General features: G+C 38.5%; 1 non-coding gene across 1 annotated transcript; it reads left to right on the top strand.

Annotated features, from left to right (window-relative positions):
• Positions 1–396: 396 nt before the first annotated feature.
• On the top strand, positions 397–503 carry LOC116748226. The gene has a single exon (XR_004348237.1). It is a non-coding gene; the product is annotated as a U6 spliceosomal RNA (small nuclear RNA).
• The last annotated feature ends 12,406 nt before the right edge of the window (positions 504–12,909 follow it).

Raw genomic sequence — 12,909 nt, 5'->3', positions numbered from 1 at the left:
TTCACTTTTTATTCAGTTACAAAATTACAAAGATTGGAAGTGATATTCTGTGTTACAATTCACATGACATGTGGACTTGGTAGGGTTGATTTTTTTATTTTTACTATCTTGAAAATTGACTGAGAAATGATCAAATCAATATGTTGCTCAGTTATCAAAGGTAGCTAAAGTACAGGGTAACTATGCTGTCATCTGTGAGTGCTATTGTTGGTTTTTCTAGTACAGTAGATTTAACTTTTGCTGCATCCAATCATGTAAAATTTGAGGATACTCACATAATATCATCTCAGAAGACAATTACCTTAATATCCTGGAAAAAAATAAAGGTTTTACCAAGAAATGCTAAATAATATCAATTTTGACTTTAAGAATATAGGGTTCTAAAGGAGAGGGGTCGTACTCACTTCAGCAACACATATACTAAAATTGGAATGATACAGAGAAGATTAGCATGGCCCCTGTACAAGGGTGACATGCAAATTTGTGAAGCATTCCATATTTCTGAGATTGGGATTGACACATATACACTATTGATACTACATATAAAATAGATAACTAATGAGAGCCTACTGTATAGCTCAGGGAACTCTACTCAGTGCTCTGTGGTGACCTAAACGGGAAGGAACTCCAAAATAGAGGGGATATATGCATACATATAGCTGATTCATTTTGCTGTACAGAAGAAACTAACCCAACATAAAACAACTATACTCCAATAAAAATTAATTTAAAAAAATAACATGTATCTTAACATATAAATACTTTGATATGACTATACTAGGAGACATAATGAAGGGGTCAGATGTCTACTGTGGCTAAACGCTAGAAAGACATCAAAATTAAACAATGTGAGGAAAATTTGCTAAGTGTCAAATTATTTGTAAAGATAATGAATGCAACATAAACCCTAAAAAAGGAAAAGATCAATTCATTCAACAAATCATTATTGCACCAAACATTGTGTTCAACTCTGGGGTTGCACCTGAAATGATCAATAATAATTACATTGGCAGAGAGGAAGATGAATAGCATTCCTAACAGTGTGAACAACAGAAACAACGGTACAAGCAAGGGGATATGTGGAGCATATTTTAGGGACATTAATTAGATTCACTTGTTTTTATAGGGGAATTAGAAAAGTTGTTTAAGTTTAGAAAAGATATAGAAGGCCTTGGAAACCAGGTTAAGGAATTTGGACTTCACCTTTGAGGGCAGTGACAAGCCACTTGAATGGCAATGGCAAGCCAAATTTTGAGCAAGAAAGACATACTATCACAGAGTTTTAAGAAAACAAATCTGGTAGTGAAGGCATACTTTCAAGGTGTAGATGAAGTTGAGACTCAAGATAGATTATTTAGGGGATCATTGAAATAGTCTAAGTGTCAGATGATAAAGGCTGGATTAGGAAGTTAGCAGCAGATAGAAATAGGGAGAGGAAAATTTGAAAGGCCTGAATTTGAGAGCTATGATTGGATGTGAAAGAAAAGAAAGGAGAGAGTCAAAGGTTACAGTGAGTTTAAGGCCTAGGTGGCTCAAAAAAATTACTGAGTCAAGACAGGAATCTAGTTTTAAGGAAATTTATGAGTTTAGTGTTAGGCATGTTGAACTGGAGACAATATGGGGCCATCCAAATGGAATTATCAGACAGATTATTTAATGGTGAAAATGATAAGGCTGAGAATATAAATTCTGAATCATATACATAAAGTATCAACTATTGTAGAGTCTGATCCCCATGCTAGGAGACATTGGGGGAAATGAAGAAAGTTAACATAGCTCTGCCCTCAAGAGTTTATAATTCCAGTAGTATACTAAATGCGAAGCTATGCTGTACAGTATTATAAGAGGTTAGAGAAGAGAAAAATAAATGTGGGGCAAGACAATCACTGAAGGCTTCTTAAAAGAGGTGGTACTTATGTCTGAACTAAAGAAGAGCCTCTATGACTTGTAGAATTTCTCAGCATATTGGTGAGGTTAACAATAATGATAAATATTTTATGATTTAATTTTGATAAATTAAAGAATAATGATAATTTCTTCCCAGCCAAGAAAATGAGTCTTTCTTCATAAACTTAGACCCTGAAGATGTTTGAAAACTAAAAGAACGTGACAAGGAACTTAATGAACATTAGGCACCAGGCTGAACTACTTGATAGCACTTTTTCTATCCCTTTCCTACCTGGTTTACATTACCTCGTTTCTCAGAAAGCTCTTGGGAATCACTACAGAAAAACACTTAATTCTCTTAACTTGTGATGCAGGATCAGAAAAAAAAAAAAAGTGTTACCTTAAAGGGTGAAATAAGTGACTGGAAAATAAAATACAATTCTAGCAAACATTTTAGAGTGTTTACTCCTCAGAGTACTAGGCTGGGTTGAAAGGAGGAAGCGTAGAGGCATATAAACATGACATATCCCCTGCTCTCAAAGGGGCTTGTGGTCTGGTAGAGATAATTATCTATACATAAGACAAAGTATATAGGATCAGAAGGAAGGCAAAGGCAGCTCTGAAAGATGTGAACCGAAATCCCTATGATATGGTGTGGAAGGGTCACTTGTGAACACTGTTCCAGTGACAGAGTTCAGCCAGTACTAATTGGCATGCCATGTAAAGTTGCAATGGGCTTATCAGTTAAAGAAAATGATTTACAAGCTGTACTCTGCGTTTTGAACTCAAGCATTTATTTCTAAATCAAGTGCAGTTTGAAGAAAAATGTAAATGCAGAGCTTCTTTTATTTTAAAACTTAATTTGGGGTGATGTCATTATACAAAGCATCAGAAATAGTCTTGAAAATGAAGAAAAAAATTCTTCATAACTCACATTTTACAACTCTAATATTTCAAGCAAACAGTTGGATGAAAGTAAGAAAGAAAGCGAAATTCAGTAGCTTTTTGGCTGGAAAAGTTTGGCACTCTTCCATGACTTGCTTGCTGCAAGAGCCAGAATTTGATTCAGGGGAGCTGAAAGCTTCTCCATGCTGCTCCTGTGGCCCAGAGATTCTGGCTTTGGACAGCACCATCTGGACCAGTGTGAACGACAAAGTCAAACCTCCCACGTGCATTTGACTGACTGGGCAAATCAACTTCAGAACAAGGGCACAGGCTGCCTCTCAGGCTCCATCAGCTTTCTTCCTTGGTGGTGTGGATAGCTCCAAGGTGCCACTGCCATCATGAAGAGAGTAAGGCAGCTTTTCCTGTTGCCGTATATTGCAAACCATCCAATTGTGAGTTGCTATTTATCCCCTTTTTTGGCAGCTATAGTTACTCAGCTTCCTGTATCATCCTCTCTTCTGTGAATCAAAGAGCTTTCCTCACATATAAATCCTATCAAGTGTCTTCTTTGGCAATCCCTCATTAGAGGAGTTTTTTCCTGATTGTTTTATAAATGGGTGTGAATGTGGCTAGTGAGGCTGAGCTGAGCCCCACAGACTGTACTATATCCCAAATCTTGCTTAGGATTTTAGTCTGTCAGTTATTTTAGTCATGCCTGTTTTTCTCTTTCACTACTCTTGACAAAAGTTAAAGTTCTGAGATCACTGCAATAGATTTTGAAACCAAATGAAGAGCTCGTAAAGCCTAAACAGTAATCTATGCTTCCATGCTCCATGTCTCCAAGAAGATCTAAATACCATCTCTAATGCCACTCTTGTTTTGTTTTGTTTTGATTTGGCCCAAGTGATTTTCCACCTAAAATCAAGCTGAGAGAGGAAGACACTCTTGATTCTTCTGCCTGTCTAGTGCAATGGATATCTGCTGATTTTTTTCTTTCTTTCTTTCTTTCTTTTCTTTCTTTCTTTCTTTCTTTCTTTTTCTTTCTTTCTTTCTTTCTCTTTCTTTCTTTCTTTCTTTCTTTCTTTCTTTCTTTCTTTCTTTCTTTCTTTCTTTCTTCTAAACTGAAGTGTAGTTGATTTACGATGTTGTGTTGCTAATGTTTTCTTGTGCAATACAAATAACATTTTCCCTTTTTAACTACCCCCCCATCTTAATAGGCAAAAGAAGATCTATTCCCAAACAAAGTTGGTGCTGTTGATCAAAAGTGATAATAGCATGCAACCTGCCAATTTGAATCCATTTCCAAAATACCTGTGCAAATTTTTTTATACCTTGATATTTCAAATGTAGACTAGCTAGTTCAAATGTAGTCCAGCTAGTTCACAGTTTCCCCAAATGAGCTATACGTAAGCATTTTGAAGTCCTTGAATTGTCAGCGTTTAGGCCAGAGAAAGATCTAAGAGACTTTCTGCCCTCAGTTTATAAAACTGAATTTTAAAAATAAAACAAAAAGGCTGCCAGCTGGGTTTCTTGCTGAGCTGACTTTGCAAAAATTTGAGATTATATTTTTAACCCTAATGAGCTCTTTGTCCCAGATTGGGCAAGAATGCTCTAGTGAGTACATATGTGGCTTTAGTAAATAACCATGAAAATTTAGGGATAATGCCAGGTAAAATCACTTTATAAGAATGAAGTTAATTGTTAGTCTGAATCAATACACAGGAGAAGATAACCCACTCTGAGTACAGATTTATAAGTAGGTTACATGCATGGGAATGTCAGAAGCTAAACAATGTCACTAGTCCAGGATATGCCTTCAGGATTAGAATAGAACTAAAGATAGCTATGATCTAATCAACCGCACTGTAATTTCTCTAAAGAATGTGCCTATACTATATGGTACTTTTCTGTATGGAGTCTATAAAAAGGAGAATTGGACAGAAAAAATTGCTTGTGTTAACTAACTCTGTCCAGGAAAGACAGGCACAATATATTGCAATAATGATAATGATAATTATGGAATCATTAACATTATCATTTACTGATGTTTAAGTGATGTAATATATGTGAAGCATGTAGAACAGTGCCTGGCACAAGTACCTATTCACTAAGTGTAAACTATAATTATTATGAAGCTGTAATAGTACAATAAAACACTCTACAAAGTAATTTACAAACCTTAGTTTAAAATCTGCAGCCAGCCCACAACCTTAAGTGTTTTTACCAACCTTCAACCCTACTCCCTCCACACACCCAAATACCCTTAAAAGCTGGTCTTCCGCCATCCATCTAACTGCACAAGCCAGGACTAGGCACAATCCTGAACACCACCTTCTCCTTCATTCTTCAAATCTCATCCTTCAAGAAGGTTTATTGATTTTATTTCACTTTGTTAATATATCTCTCACTAACTTCTCTGTACCTCCAGGGTCACCACCATGGTCCAAGCCATCATTTTCTCCTTCCTAGACTATTGCAAATAGCTTCCTAACTGGTCTCCTTGTGTACCAGGGGTACCAGTTGTGTATCCCTTTCTGCTATTTAAGCAGATTCTCCATAAAGTAGTCAGAGTGATCTCTTCAAAACCCAAATCTGATCACTGACATTCTCTTTACTGGTTTTCTATTGTTCTTACACTATTACTAACCAAATCATCAATTAGTCCTACAAGGTCATGCTTAGTCTGTCCCCTGCTTACCTCTCCAACTGGAAACTATACTACTACCACTCTTGTTCCATATGCTTCAGCTACATCACTTTCTTTCAGTTCATAAAAATGTGTTTAAAGTGAGGACTTGATCTGGAAAGTCGGGGAAGTCCTCCCAGAGAAAATGAGGTTTGAGCTGAGGAGCTGGAGGATAAGTGTTAAGTTAATAGCAGAGCCTGGTCGGGTGGTGGTGTGGGGAAGAGGGAGAAGTAATTTGGAGAAAAGGAGACCATTCCAGGAGAAGGGAACAAGTGGCATGAGCAAAAGACCTGGAGAGGAAATGAGCTTGGTATGTTCTAGAAAAGAGTGTAGCTTAAGGGTAATGATCAAGAAGGAAAATAATACGAGTTGAAGCCAGACAAGGGGTGGGGGTCAAAGTGTGTTGAGGCTGTAGCCTACCATAAGGAATTTGCAAATGATAATAAACAAATGAGCTAAATGATTAGACCTTCATTTTTGTAAACTACAATTTGGTTCTTACTTCAAATTTTAAAACATGAGTTTCACCCTTGTTTTAGCCAAATATAAGTGTGTGTTCTTCACTAAGTCATCAATGAAGTCTGTTGGACCTGGCTTGGGGCTTCCCTGGTGGCGCAGTGGTTGAGAGTCCACCTGCCGATGCAGTGGGCACGGGTTCGTGCCCCGGTCCAGGAGGATCCCACATGCCGCGGAGCGGCTGGGCCTGTGAGCCATGGCCACTGTTGGACCTGGCTTGGTAGCCAAGAGGGGCCATGGTACAGAGAAAGGAATGCATTGCTGGTGGGGTTTCAGGTGCACTGGCACAACTGTGCAAGACAAGAACCTGGCCCACACTGTATGACACAAGCCAACTGTCTCCCTTTTGAATCCAATAACTATTACTCAACAGTTGAGAGAACAGAACCAACAAACAGCTTGCCTGGATTAACCAGTTGAAAGATGAACCTTTATATTGCTTTTGAAAAATAAAGTCGATTGGGGAACAACTTGGGGGCAAAGAGAAATAAACAAATTACATATTTGCAATTCCACCATGATATATTTAAACATAGGGGCTGGAGAGGAATAACGTGTGGAAGGAAGGCGAGAAGGAAGAAAGGTGGGAGGGAGGGAGGGAAGGAGGGAGGAAGGAAGAGAAAAGAAAAAATAAAAACAGACTCCAAAGCTTTAAGTAAAGAGAAAAGGGCTTAAATAAAATAGAGCATTTTGATTTGTTGCTTTTCAAGACTTTTCAGTGGAAGAAACAAGGATAAAGGAAAGTATCAAAATATTGTCTGAAAAACATCCCAGGATTTTCCGAAAAGCATTTTTCAACAAAGGCTTGAGACAATTTCCAATTATTCATATATTTTATCATCAAGAAAGGTAGCTTTGTTTTCCATATTTTAAGAATAGAAAGAAACCAAGGCACTGCATTCTTGTGTAGCATATGCAAGTCACTCTTAACAGAACACAAAATGAAACAGGTTTCTTGGTGTCTCATCTACCTTAGTTCACCATTATCATGGAAAATTCCATGAGGGCAGGGAGGATCTTATCCCATTGCCATTAGTATCTACCACAGAGCATGCCACATAGTACCTGCTCAATAAATATTTGTTAAATGGCTGAGTAAACCATTCCTCCCCAGGCTCAGAAGTACCATTTGCTCTTCATTCATTGTCTGGAGTTTCTACCTATAGAGAGCAATATAGAACTTGCCAATATCAGTGTCTTAGAAACTGAATACATAGCAATTTGGCAGGTTGCATTGTCCCACTTATGTTTTAGAAAGTAACTTTCTTCTTAGACATCTGTTTGCTTAAAACTCTTGGGTTTTGTTAATGGTAGTTATTTAAAGACAGTTATTTTTAGTTGACATTTTCCATTTTCACAAGGAATGAGCATAACATGCCTGGTTGCACTACTCTGTCTTTGCACTCATATAAAGGAGGTCATGGGCTCTGGCTTCTGCTGATGAAGTAGGTGTCTGGATTAATCTGAGTTTAGCTGGTCATGCCCTTCCAAATGTCCACATTCTACCTACCCTTCACACAGAAGATTAAGAGCGATCTCACTATATTCCATGCTAAATGCTATCTTGTTTGTGTTTGAATAATAGATTTTTTTTAGCTATCAAAGTGGTATACTCTAGCATATATTCTAATTTGTTAATCCTTGTGTGAAATACAGATTGTTGACCTATCATTCAGATGGTGATTCAGTATATATTGACCTCCCATCAATGTGCTGAAGGCAATGTCAGGCACTTTTATACACTTTGCCTTATTAATCCTCTCAACAACTTTGTGAATAGGTGTTGTTACTCCATTATCACAAATGAGTAAACTGAGTCTCAAGGGAGGTGTATAACTTGCACATAGTCATACAAAGGGGCATTCCAAACTTCTGGAATTATTGTTGCCTTGGCAACCATATCATTCTTCTCAAATGAAGCTTGTTGTATTCATTTTATATTATGACTAAAACAATGCATATTAATGACAGAAGTATCTTAACATAGAAACAAGAAAAAGGGAAAAGGAAAAATAAGAACAAAAAGCAACCATAATAAAAACTGTTTAGAGGGCTTCCCTGGTGGCGCAGTGGTTGAGAGTCCGCCTGCCGATGCAGGGGACACGGGTTCGTGCCCCGGTCTGGGAAGATCCCACATGCCACGGAGCGGCTGGGCCTGTGAGCCATGGCCGCTGAGCCTGTGCGTCCGGAGCCTGGGCTCCGCAACGGGAGAGGCCACAACAGTGAGAGGCCCGCGTACTGCAAAAAAAAAAAAAAAAAAAAAAAAAAAAAAAACTGTTTAGAGACAACTGCTGGAAATGCCTTGCTGTATGTTTTTCAGGGATTTTTCTATGTATATTTTTAAGGAGTCAGACTTTGGGTAGTTTTATAACACTTTTTTCTGAATTAACAATTATGATCGGGACTTCCTTGGGTGGTCCAATGGTAAAGAATCCGCCTTCCAGTGCAGGAGATGGGGGTTTGATCCCTGATTGGGCAACTAAGCCCACGTGCCACAACTAGAGAGAGAAAACCGCACCTGCAACTAGAGAGACACCCTTGTGCCACAACGAAGACCCAACACAGCCAAGAAAAAAAAAAACAAACAAAAAATTATGATCATATATTATTCCAATAAAAAAGACTACATCATAATTTTAATGGCTGCCTTATATTCCATCTCATGGATCTGCCATAATTTATTTAATCAATCCTCCTTTTTCCATACTTATAAGCTGTTTCCAATGTTTTGCTGTAACAAATCATGCTGCAAAGAACTTCATTTCAACTCTGTTTTTACCCACATCTTTATTAATTTACTTGAAATAAATTCCTACAGTGGAATTTCTGGATCAAAAAGCATGCACATTTTGCAGTTTGTTTGTTTGTTTGTTTGTTTTGATATATATTCACTGTGTCTCTTAATTTGAGCCCAGGACTAAAGCTCAAGCCAGGGGAGACATATTTAAAAGAGGAAGAAATGTTGCCATGTTTCTCTTCTGCTTTCTTATGATTATCCAAGCCTCACCTGACTTGTTATCATCCCCTAGTCATCGCTTCTTCCAGTCATTTGCAGTCTCTGCATTCGTACTTTGCCAGTAATTCGCTTAAGACAGCCAAAAGGGCAGAGCTAGAATCTGACTTATGTCTCAGTATTAATGATGACTTGTCACAGGTAGCCACACAGCTATGAGGAGGCAGATATATAATTATTAGCATTTGGTAGCTGAAATAGGAACTTCTGAGTCCAATAATTCAACTATTTAAAATTTAATTCTATTTTCTTTCCAGTTCTTTAGATTTATCTTTCGATTATGATTCTTGCTTTCAGTCACTGGTCCCTAATATATTTTTTTAAAAAATCATTAGACATTTTTCTTCTTACATTTTTTTTTCATGGGAGGAAATGTGTTTGCAGATTGTCTACAAATACAGTTCAGGTTAAATGATTTCATCCTCAATGTTGAAATGCAATTAGGACTTAAAATGGCCTGTAAGAAATGCCATATTTCAGTACCCGTGAGTAGAGGAAAACAGCCTATATTTGAAAATGAATTCATTGCTGACACATGAAAGGAGTTTATTTGATGCTTTCACATCTCCATTAAAGGCCTGGTTGGAGAACAGTATGGAGATTCCTTAAACTAAAAATAGGGGCTTCCCTGGTGGCGCAATGGTTGAGAGTCCACCTGCTGATGCAGGGGACACGGGTTTGTGCCCTGGTCCGGGAAGACCCCACGTGCCGTGGAGTGGCTGGGCCCATGGGCCAAATGTAAAATAGATAGCTAGTGGGAAGCAGCCGCATAGCACAGGGAGATCAGCTCAGTGCTTTGTGACCACCTAGAGGGGTGGGATAGGGAGGGTGGAATGGAGACGCAAAAGGGAGGAGATATGGGGATATATGTATAGCTGATTCACTTTGTTATAAAGCAGAAATTAACACACTATTGTAAAGAAATTATACTCCAATAAAGGTGTTTAAAAAAAAAAGGTCCGATTGACTGGCGTCACAACCCTTTTTGGCCATTTCTTTTGTTAATGGGAAAGTCTCCCCTCGTTAGCACATTAATAAATGAGTGATCATCATAAAGGTCTAGACTCTAAAGCACAAACCCAGGAACACCCAAATATATTTTGATTGCTTCAGGGCAATTCTTGTTACAATAAATAATATTAAAATACTGTCTCTATAGAGAGACAAATACAAAGAAGGCTGGACTGCAGTTAAAGCCTCTATCAAGCTGGACTCACTGCTGCTGGTGTCTAACACAACAGGATGCTTAGCATCATCTGTTGCAGCAGGATTTCATGTGCATCCAGATTTCCCTATAATAGTCTGAATAGCAACTCTTTCTCAGTTAAGGTGATCTTATTTTTAAACCATGATAGTGTAAAAAAAAAAAATAAGCTGTATAGAATATGGAAGCAAGATTTCCAGAAAATGCCCTTTGCCGCCCTTTCTCCCTCTCTGTTTCCAAAATCAAATCTTTATTTTGAATTCTGGTCACCTCCCTCCTGGGTGACTACAGTCGTCTAGCAATCCTCCCTACATCCAAATGCATTCCACTACAATAAATCCTGTAACTCAAGCGATGCCATAAATACCTAATCTCTGGTATATTACTGACATACAAAAGTGAGAAATCATAAAGGAAAGTGGAAAATTAAAACAGTCAAGGAAGATGGGAGTTGAATATTGAGGAAGAGGCATGATTTGAATGAGTAAGAGGAAATGAAATTTGTGTCTACCCTAGCACACAACAGTGTCCCATTCTACCCTGACTGGTCCATGGCCCATGCTGGGAATCTCCCTGAGAAAGATGGAGAGAAAGAGAGAGAGATTGATTTGACTGCAGTTCCCTACTAGGTTTCTAAGCCAAGACTTATTTAAGGAACATCCTGGAGAACTTCCACTTTGAAGGAACAGCTTAATACTCTGAACTTTCTCCCCACCCCTGGTCCTCTCATCCATGTCTGGGGCTCAACACTTCGGGAGGCCTCAGGCAAGTTCCTCCATCTCTGTAGCCAGTGTTCCCCCTTCAAGCTTTGCCTCAAGAGCCCATAGTGAGAAAAATTGTTAGCAAAAAATCTGAAAGCAACCTAAATGGAAAGAGCCCAGCAAATTTTCAGTGTCTCAAATGTTAGAAAAGAATGTGCACATTGACCATTCCGGTCTCTCCTTAGAGACGCCTTTCATTCAGAATTAAAGGAGGGAGGAGGAAGGAGACTGGTTAAGGAAGTTAAGCTCTGGATTTTCCTTACAGCATTCTCAGCAATGCTGTGGATGTATCTATGTATGTCTGTGTGTCTGGTTTTGTGTCTTAAGTTGAACACTTTTCTAGAAAACACAGGGTAGCAATTAAGAACCTAGAGTTTTTCATCAGATGGAAATGGGATTGAACCAAAGCTCTTCCATTTATTAGCTATATAGCTTATCAGAAACATTTAACCCCCTAAGCTTTAGCTTTCTCATCTGTGAACTGTAAATAATAGTACCTACCTCCTAGAATTACTGTGAAATCTAAATGTTGTAACCTACATAGAGCACATATGATAGTGCCTGGGCCCAAAGTCAGCAGTTAATAAATCACTGCTGTTGCTGCTGTGGCTGCTGTTATTATTATTATTCCTGTTCTTATTTTCTTAGTCACTAGACACATAAAATGTCTTTTTCCAGTCCCCTCCCACACTGCGTTGGGAGGGCAGGTAATGAAATTCTCTGATTTATTAGAGGATATATGTTACAATCAACTATTGAGCTTAGTAGGGTTGCTGATTCATTGTCTCAATATTGTACATTTGGTTATGTTCTATTCTAATTTCCTGGAAACAGCTCATCCCTCGCCCAGAGCACCAGCATCCTAGAATATTCATTCATCAGATGTGTCTTGAGCACCTGGTACATACTGGGCATGTGCTATGCCCTGGAGATACAATTGTAAGCAGGATGCTCATGGTGCCTATCTTTGAAGAGTTCCCAGTTTGATTTTGTTTATTAAGAGGAAGGGTGATGTGAATAGAGAGAGAGAGAGATGGATATGGTATGTTCTATGACAGAAATTAGCAGCCAATGTTAAGAAAGTAAGAGCATAGGACAGCCTAGGTGACATGTCAGGGAAGGCTTTCCAGGGTAACTGTCTCTAGATTTATGTCTTAAAGTGTATATAGAAATTATATCCAGAGAGCGGGGATATAATTTCTGTTATTCCTGACAGATCTAGCAAAATGTGCAAAGATGTAGGTTATGAAAGACCAGAGCACATAAAGAAATAGCAAGTAGATCAGTATGATTGAAGAATAGGAAAAGGGTGGGGGTGGGGGACAGGGAAGGACAGTAGGACTTGGGAGGTAAGTAGGGGCCAAATCATGAAGGTCCTTAGGAGCCATGTTAATGAGTTTGTTTATTATTCTGAAGAAAATAGGAAGTTGTGTTGAAGTGGCTTAAGCACCCTGACATCAGGGTGGAAAACGCAGTGTTGGAGGGAAAAAATTATAAACCCGTATACCAGTAAGGAAGCTGTTGCAATAACCCAGGAGAGAACAGATGAGGCCTGAAAATAATGGCAGTGGTGTTAGAGAGGAGAGAACGCATTGAGTAGAGAGTTAAGAAGTAGAATCAACAGGGTTAGATATGTCACTTCTAACCATAGCATTGTTTTAGTACAGTTAACAAATCCTTACTGAGCACCTATTCATTCTATTTATACAGAAATGAACAAAGCACCACAGTCTTGCTTCCTGATAGAGGAGATGAGACATACACAATATGCCTAAGGTATGAGAGAGGGGCAGGAGTGGAGCTACAAGCTAAGAGCTGTAGGAGTGATGAGGAAGGCAGCATCATTTCTACTTGTGATTTGTAATATTAGAGAGAAGCAAGATGGAGGAGATGTTATCTAACTTAGTTTACACAGATTAATGCATAAACCAGAATGTCAGAGTTTGAAAAAAATTTT

Source organism: Phocoena sinus, chromosome X (assembly GCF_008692025.1).
Source record: "Phocoena sinus isolate mPhoSin1 chromosome X, mPhoSin1.pri, whole genome shotgun sequence".
Classification (NCBI taxonomy): Eukaryota; Metazoa; Chordata; class Mammalia; order Artiodactyla; family Phocoenidae; genus Phocoena; species Phocoena sinus.
The sequence above is the reverse complement of the archived record's forward strand: the minus strand, read 5'-3'. Positions and strand labels throughout refer to the sequence as shown.